This window comes from Pinus tabuliformis, chromosome 1_2 (assembly GCF_031772625.1).
Source record: "Pinus tabuliformis cultivar Carrire ecotype Pingquan chromosome 1_2, CPIR1, whole genome shotgun sequence".
Classification (NCBI taxonomy): Eukaryota; Viridiplantae; Streptophyta; class Pinopsida; order Pinales; family Pinaceae; genus Pinus; species Pinus tabuliformis.
This window is the reverse complement of record NC_142298.1, coordinates 1,159,143,877-1,159,152,093: the sequence shown is the minus strand read 5'-3', so window position 1 is coordinate 1,159,152,093 and position 8,217 is coordinate 1,159,143,877. Positions and strand designations below refer to the sequence as shown.

The 8,217-nt window shown below is 36.6% G+C and overlaps 1 pseudogene; it reads right to left on the bottom strand.

The window, feature by feature from the left end:
* Positions 1-5,074: 5,074 nt before the first annotated feature.
* LOC149210335 (galactinol synthase 4 pseudogene) lies at positions 5,075-5,837 on the bottom strand (annotated as a pseudogene).
* Positions 5,838-8,217: the final 2,380 nt, after the last annotated feature.

The window sequence follows — 8,217 nt, the reverse complement described above, 5'->3', positions numbered from 1 at the left end:
CAGGGTTGGTTCTATATTCATTTAATAGTACTTTTATTGCTTAAATTCCAAAAGTAGACAACCCTACTACTTTTGACAAGTTTCAACACATATCTCTATGTGATTGTGTATATAAGGTCATTGCCCATCATTTAAAGCCAATCTTATCTAAAGCGATATCAAAAGAGTAGTTTAGCTTCCTTGAAGGGTGTCAGATCCATGAAGCTATTGGAGTAGCCGAGGAAGGACTACATAGTCTAAAATTAAGGAATATCAAAGGTGAGATTCTAAAGATTTACCTTTCAAAAGTATATGATCGAGTAAGTTGGATCTATATTTGTCTCTTACTTACACATCTGGGGTTTAGTATTCCAATTGTAAACTGGATTATGAGCTACATAACCTTTATTTCCTTCATTGTTCTGATAAATTGATCAACCCATGATCAACCTCACCTTTCTTTCATGCTCAAAGAGGTCTTTCGGCAAGTTTGATGTCAATTATCACCTCTTCTATTTTTATTGGTCACTAAAGGATTAAGTCAAATTCTTGGGAGGCTAAAAGAAGTGGTTCTTTGAAAGGATTATTGTTGGCATTGTGATGCATGCATTGTACTTGATGGCAACCCTCTCATAGACGAACATCTCACTTATATATGCCAAAGAAGCAGTTATCGGGAGGAATCGGGCCTATATAACCCTTGGATGCATGGTTTAACTCTATCGGGAGTTGTTCGGGTGATCAAATCCCATATATGCATTCATTAATACTATCGGGAGGTGTTTGGGCACTTAAAACCCATATATATATGTATATGTATATGTATATGTATATATATGTATATGTATATGTATGTATGTATTACATAATAATCAATAGCATGTATGCATTGGACCCGACGGCATATCGCTTTTGGTTTATAATAATATTGCATCCGCAGTATATCGCAATGCATAAAGGGTTGCCCACCCCAATCCTCCGATTGCGATAAGAGGTGGCGGACCCGATGGAAGCATTAAAGGCAGCATATATTAACATCGCATTCGTGGTAATCCATTGCGATAACATATGGACCCGATGGCATTTCAAATGTGGTTTATAATAATATCGCATTCGCAGAATGTCGCAATGTATATAGGATCGTCCACCCCAATCCTCCGATTGCAATAAGAGGTGGCGGACCCGATGGAAGCTTTAAAGGGATTTTATAATAACATCGCATCCGCGGCGATCGCACAGTTTATAAAAGCCTTCCACTTCAAATGTCCGATAGCGATGAAAACAGCGGACCCGATATATATATAAAGGCTGGTTAATGGGCATGTCACATCCGATCCATCGGATCGGACGTCAGGAATAGGCCATGATATGGGCATGCGCTGGTAGCGATGAGAAGCGGACCCGATATAGTATTATTATGGGTTCATTCAGTTTAAAGTCCGCCTTTTTTTGTTTGGACCGTTTTCATCGTTTTCCCGCTTAAGCCTTTTTCTTAAGAGATCGGTCAAAACAGTTGCGCCACAGGATTTCGGATCCTCTGGTTTCGACTCATGGTTTTATCAAAATCATGACTATATAAGAAGAAAAGAGATCCTTTGGCAATGCATTGATTATGAATTGAAGATCTTAAGGGAGAATTGATTGGCATTCTTGTGATCGGTTAAGGAGCAATTACTGATCAAGGAGAATGCGCGTAGAACAGAGCAAAGGATCGCAGGCTTGAAGTTCAGACATTTCTTCGAGAGAAATCGCATTGCTTCAGGTGTATTGCAGTTCAGGTTCTGGGTGCGCACATTGGGTTTGTCTTGTGCCTAGCCTCCGGGTGCACTGTTATATGTATATCTTCTGCATTGTGTTCTGATTTCAGCATAAACAACCTCTGTTTTAATGGGTGACCAGATCGAGCATTTATTTATATTTTGATATAGTGCTTGGGTTGGCGCTTGGGTGATTTTGAAAGATATGTTGTATAAAGAAAATATATATTGATCTAATGCCTGGGTAATTCTGAAGATTTGTTTATACTTGATGACCATTTGATCTTCTTGGATCCAGTCTAAAAATTAATGAAACGTGGTCCTTGAACGAAGTAGGGGGTTGTAGCTCCTTCCAGGAGAGACTGGAAAACGAGAGAGGGTTGTAGCCCTCTGCAGGTTGCAGCCTGCGTACTGGTAAAGGACTGCACCAGTAAAAATTCATTGTAAAAGAAATTCTATTTGAAAGAAGACAGAGACATATTGCAGCAGGTGGTTTTCACCCACATTGGGTTTCCACCTTATATCAGGTGTTCCGTTGGGTGACAATCTGTTTTTAACTGTTCTTGTTCATCATTTTATGGTACTGACATACAAGTTAATTATCAATTTTGGAAGAATAATTTAAAGCATAAATCTGGATAATTTATTGAAAAGAAATTAATAATACTGATTCACCCCCCCCTCTCAGTATTATTTCCAACAATTATGTGTATTTTTTGGGCTTCTCACTTCAAATTTACTATTTGTAGATAACATTCTCATCTTTTGTGATGTTATAAGAAGATATTCTACAACCATCAAATATGCACTTGCTCTTTTGAAGTTGTTAAAGGTATTAAGATTAACATAACAAAATCTACTTTATCTATTTGTGGGTTGAATGTTGAAGATATGGATTTTTATCAAGGTATGTTTCCCTTTGTCACAGATGAGATTGTTGTGGGATTGAAATATTTTGGATTTAAGTTAAAACCTAACTCATATAAATTTGCAGAAGGATTTTGGTTAATAGAAAAAATTGAAAAAAGGCTTAAAAATTGGAGCTTAAGATGGCTTTCTAGAGCTGGAAGACTTTTTCTTATTAAATCAGTCCTTGAGGCAATATTAGTTTCTTGGATGTGGCTTTCCTGGATTCCAAAAGGCATATTAAACAAGATAAAAAAAACGTTGTAATCTTTTATGGTCAGGTTTATCAGATCAATCTATTCTTCCATGGGTAATCCAGAGAATAATAGTTGCTCCTAAAGATTTTGGAGGTTAGGGTTTAAAGGACTTACATTTTTTTTCAAAAGCTTTAGCAACTAAAGTTGGTTGGAAATTACTAAAAACTCACTCTCATTGGACGAAAGTGGTGTATATCTAATATATACACCCTATGCAGTGAGAGGACTAGATTTGCTTACCCAATAAATTGAAAAGCAATGTTTTTATCATTTGGAAAGTTGTTCTCTCGTAATTTTTATTGATTGATTCAAGCCTAGCTTGGAAAGTGGGTGATGGATCACATTTAAAGGTTGATCAATCCTTGGATTGGAATTCATATTGATCACAGACTTCTTGAACATTTGATTGAATATCTACATGGTAATGACCTCGCTTACTTGAGTCAAATTGTAGATCTAGCACAAACAAATCTATGGAATCGAGGTTGGGTTTTGAAAGATCATTTAGGCATACCCATGCATCTTCATCAATTCTAGATTAGATACATTGGCAGTTTACCTGCAACACATCTCATATTAGCTCAAGAGGAGGATGAGTTGGTTTGGTCCCATGATTCCTAAGGGGTTTATACGCTAAAATTTGGATATGCTTTTCTTATATCTGATAGATTGTAGGATGTTCATGAGGACTGGTGGGAACTTTTATGGAAAATTAAAGTTCCCAACTTGGGAGAATTTAACAAGGAGATGTTTTCAAGGCCCAAACAAATGTGTCCTATGCAAAGTTGATGATTCAAGAATTTCTCAATCATTTATTCTTACTGTGTCCTTATTTTAAAGGTGTTTGGAAATATGTTATGAAAAAGTTCATATTTGCAGATATTTGGTTAGGTGAAGAGTTAATGGAGGTATGTATTCAGTGGACTCATTGAGGGAGAACAAATTGTATCAAGTATTGCCTCTTTTAATAGTTTGGGGAGTTTGGCTTGCAAGAAATAGAGCTATCTTTGAAGATGACATCTTTCCCATTGAAGTTTTTGCGACACAAATTTTAGTTGTTTATGACCTTCTCTTGAAGGACCAAAGAGATAATAACAATAGAATCCTAAATCCAACAGTCGTTGATAGATCTTATCCTTGGGAATTCTTTGATGGGACTTCGCAAGGAGACACTTTTGGATGTGGGGGAGGATTTGTATTACATATTTTGGAAACTCATTTATTTTCTCTAAAAATGGGTTTGGGAGCAAGTTCCAACAAACTATGCACAACTCTTATCCTCAAAATTGTTGTTTATGTTTACAATTGAGAATAGAGTAGATAGTCTTTCTAAAAAAAATTATGATTGGATTTTGGGACCTCATAGATCAAAAAACAACAACAAAATGATCAGCTCTATCAATTTTATCATAAACCATTCATTAATAAAACTGATTAAATATAACAATTTTCTTTAAGTTCACATACTTCAACAACATTTTGTAAGACTTTTTAGTATATCTCCATTTATTCATACTTATCTCATATAACAATTACACGTACCAACATTGTTTTGATATTTATATTTAGTTTTATTATAGTTATTTTGGAAAACGATGACTATATAACCCCTCTTTCTAGAATCCTAATAAATCATCATATTTAAATGCATATATATATATAAATAAAATTACACCTTTTTCCTACCCAAAAAAACTATATAACATTGCTGATGACTAATGATGAAAGATACCAGTGAAGTTTGGCTTTTACTAGCCATCAGGGTTTACTAAATTTTATAATAATTCATAATTACGTCACATTGCATGCGTGTAAATATTTTCATATCGATGCAGAATTAAATGAAAATTAAATATTTTTTGAATTACAGAAAACGAAAGAGTAACCATGTACGTCCAGTCATACAAATGTCAATTTGTATATTTACAAATATTAAATAAATTCGGTTAATTTACAACCAATAACTGTAAGCGCAACAGCAATATCCTCATCTTTGAGGACATACAGTATGATCTTCTGTATGATATACAAATTGTCCCCGTCTATGCCGGTGGATTAAAATATACATATATAAATATCTTATGCTACAGGCGACTTCTGCAAATTTGAAATCTCTTAAGCTGCAGGCGGTGCAGGCATTAAGTTGGGATTTGTTGCCGTCGCAGCAGCAAAGAATTAATTAGCAGCCACTCCTTGCAGATCATTTGATTTTCCATCCAACTCTGAAATTGGATCTGGAATTATGTCGCATGATCTCGAGTGATCCAATGAGGGGTCATTGTATATATCCCACCATTTCTGCACCAGCGTCTTTATATCTTCCCTCTCCATATTTTCCTCCTCCCCACTGTACCTCCACGGCTTCGATCCCTGCACATCCACATTCATCCATTAATATAACCCTGTACGCTCAGAACACCTATCTCGTCTTTCATATATAAATCATATTGTTTCTATCGAACCCAAATTTGCAGTGAAAAGAAAGCTTACAGCAGCACAGTAGTGAACAACTTTGACAGTGTCCAAGTCCACGTTCTCGGGATGCCGCCACATCATGGCTAGAACCAGATTGTACACCAGAGGAATGGGCTTGTATATCTTCTCAAAATACATATTCAAGAAATCCTACAAAACATATACCACAATTTAGTCAAAATCAGATCTGGTAAACCAAACAAAAATGTGCATGATCCTCACTGAAATGAGAACAGATCCAGACCTGTTCTGCGAAGGGCGTTGGCACAGTAGCCATCAGAGTTTCCAAAAGGCAGTCGAATGTCAGCTGACTCGGCTCAAAAACAAACATTCCAGCGTTGAAGTATGGAGAGGGCCGTTGCCCTAATTCCACGGGCCATGACACCTTCTCTGGACACTGCTGGCAGTATCCGATCTTGTACTGCGAAGTGTGGCTCCATGTCTTCTCGCAGAAGCAATCCATAACCGCGTAGAAATATCCATGGGGAATTACCCTTCATACCCATCCAAAGTGATTGAGGAAGAAGAGCCCTGGTGCCCCATAAAGGTTTTGTCCATTGCATCCCATTCCTTAACCTCAAACAAACTCGATTCCACAACACTGTAACAAAACAACCCAAACTCCACGATTCAATCCTCGGATATTGACTGCAAATGAAAATGAAATTGGTGCGATAAATCAATTCAAATTCAAATCGGTGAATCGCGCGGCTTCATGATTGGTGTTGGGAGCAGCGAGTAAAACGACGGACTGCGGAGAAATGTACGTAATTAATTATCTGCGTCAATGCTCATCCCCACGCGGCCTGAAACACATTCTCCGACTACTCCTCCGCATACTCCACCGGAAACATACGCTGGCCGCCGGAGTCAAAAATGAGACGGGGCGGGCGGGCCCTCGTTGGTGGGTCCCGCGTATGTCACCGGAAACGCGAGGTCGCCCGCCGGAGTTATGTATGCCATCCCACTGACATGCACCACATACATAGATGGCAAGGGCATTTATGACTCAATATATGGCTGGTTAGCCCTTGCCCAGGTCTACTGGCAACTACAGGTCTCTCCTGCAACGTCCTACGGTTTTGACTTTTCATATCACATTTTTTGGAAATTCGAGTGGTTGGTGGTAAACAGGTAGGTTCACTTGGATAAAGCGATTGTGCTGAGCATAAGGGCGTTGGGGAGTAGCGTAACAAATTTGTATTAACAAAAGATTTCTGGGTGGAATTTGGTAAATTTAAAAAATGGGAATGTTGGAGTGTTTGAATAGTTTTTTGTAATGGTGGAAATAGATTCTAAAAAATTCTGATAGATTTTGTGATAATTTTGTTAGAATTTACATTATTGTCGAACTTAATTTGTAAGATTTTCAAATATTTCTGCTAGTTTTTGTCATAATCTTAACAAAATTTCCATTATTTTCCAAGCTAATTTGTAAACTCTTTCGAACTTAAATCTTTTTTCTTCACAGTTAATATACTGTCATAATCAACTAAATCATTTCCCTATTTATTTTTATTGTGTCCTCATTTAAAATATTTATACTCTGCACCATCATTTCTATGACTTCATCAATTATTTATGCTATCTTTACCTGAGTAGTTGTACTATGCTAGAAGAAGAAGCAATAAACAACCTACAAAAGACAATGTGAGGAAATATGGCAGTGGTTGAAAAATCAGTCCAAAAAATTCTTTGTTGAAAGTTGCAGCCCTGCCATCAATTGAGTTGATCTACCCTAGTTAGCTATGAATAAAGCAAATAAAAAAGAGAGTTAAACCTGCATCTTAATGGGCTTGACTTGGACCTGCATCTTTAGACATACAAGAGAGTTAAACTTTGAAAGAAGAAATATTTTCCATCTGTTAGTGGTCCACTGAATATCCAGCTGCATGCCCAATTAAAAAAAAAGAATAAGCAAGTCTCCTCTCTAAACTGAACTAAGCTTAGTTTCTCATTATGATACAGAGTCATCTTGTGGGAATGACCTATTATCTTCTTTGCCACTTCTGTTCTCCAGGTTTACTCATCCATTGTCACCAAGAAGCACAAGGCAAATCTTTTAGATATTAATCACAAAGCTATTTTTCTTATCAATTGGAACTTTTCAGTAGTAGATTTTGAATTATACTCAATTGGAACTTTTCAGTAGTAGATTTTGAATTATACTTAATTTGCTACTTGGGCTACATTCCCACCTAAGTTTCTTAATGTTGCTGTAAGGGTAAAACTAAATTTTAAAATAAAAAAGCAACAGAGAATCTCCGAGCAAAATTTAGACCTATTGCATGTTACATTAAATATGGAAAGCTGTTACACAGAACTTTGACTTGAGACGCAGAACAAATTTGAAATTACAAGCATGTTCCCACTGTCATATTAAGAAATTTTTGCCTAATTTAACTGGGCCTCAGATTACCATTATTGCCAAACCATGTGCTATCTTGAAGTAACTCAGGTCGCGTAAGTCTTACGCTATTCAATCCACAGCTATAATTATAGCTATAGCCGTACTGCTATACACATTGTATATACTTCATCCACAGCTATAATTATAGCTATATCCGTAGTGCTATACACATGTATATACTTCATTTGCCGATCCCGAATCCCAATTCCTGTGCCATCCAATCCTTCATAATTTCTTGAAATAAACGAAGTTACAGTAATATCATACGCATGACAGAATTTTTCCTTCTTGCCAAATATGCAGGTGGAGTTCAATAGTGGATCTCAACCCAAATTCGATATATATATTTCACAGAGGATATAAATATATAATGTCGTATACAGGTATTTACCTGTTGTATCTTTTATTGGGCAATCGGCTTTATTCTCTTTAT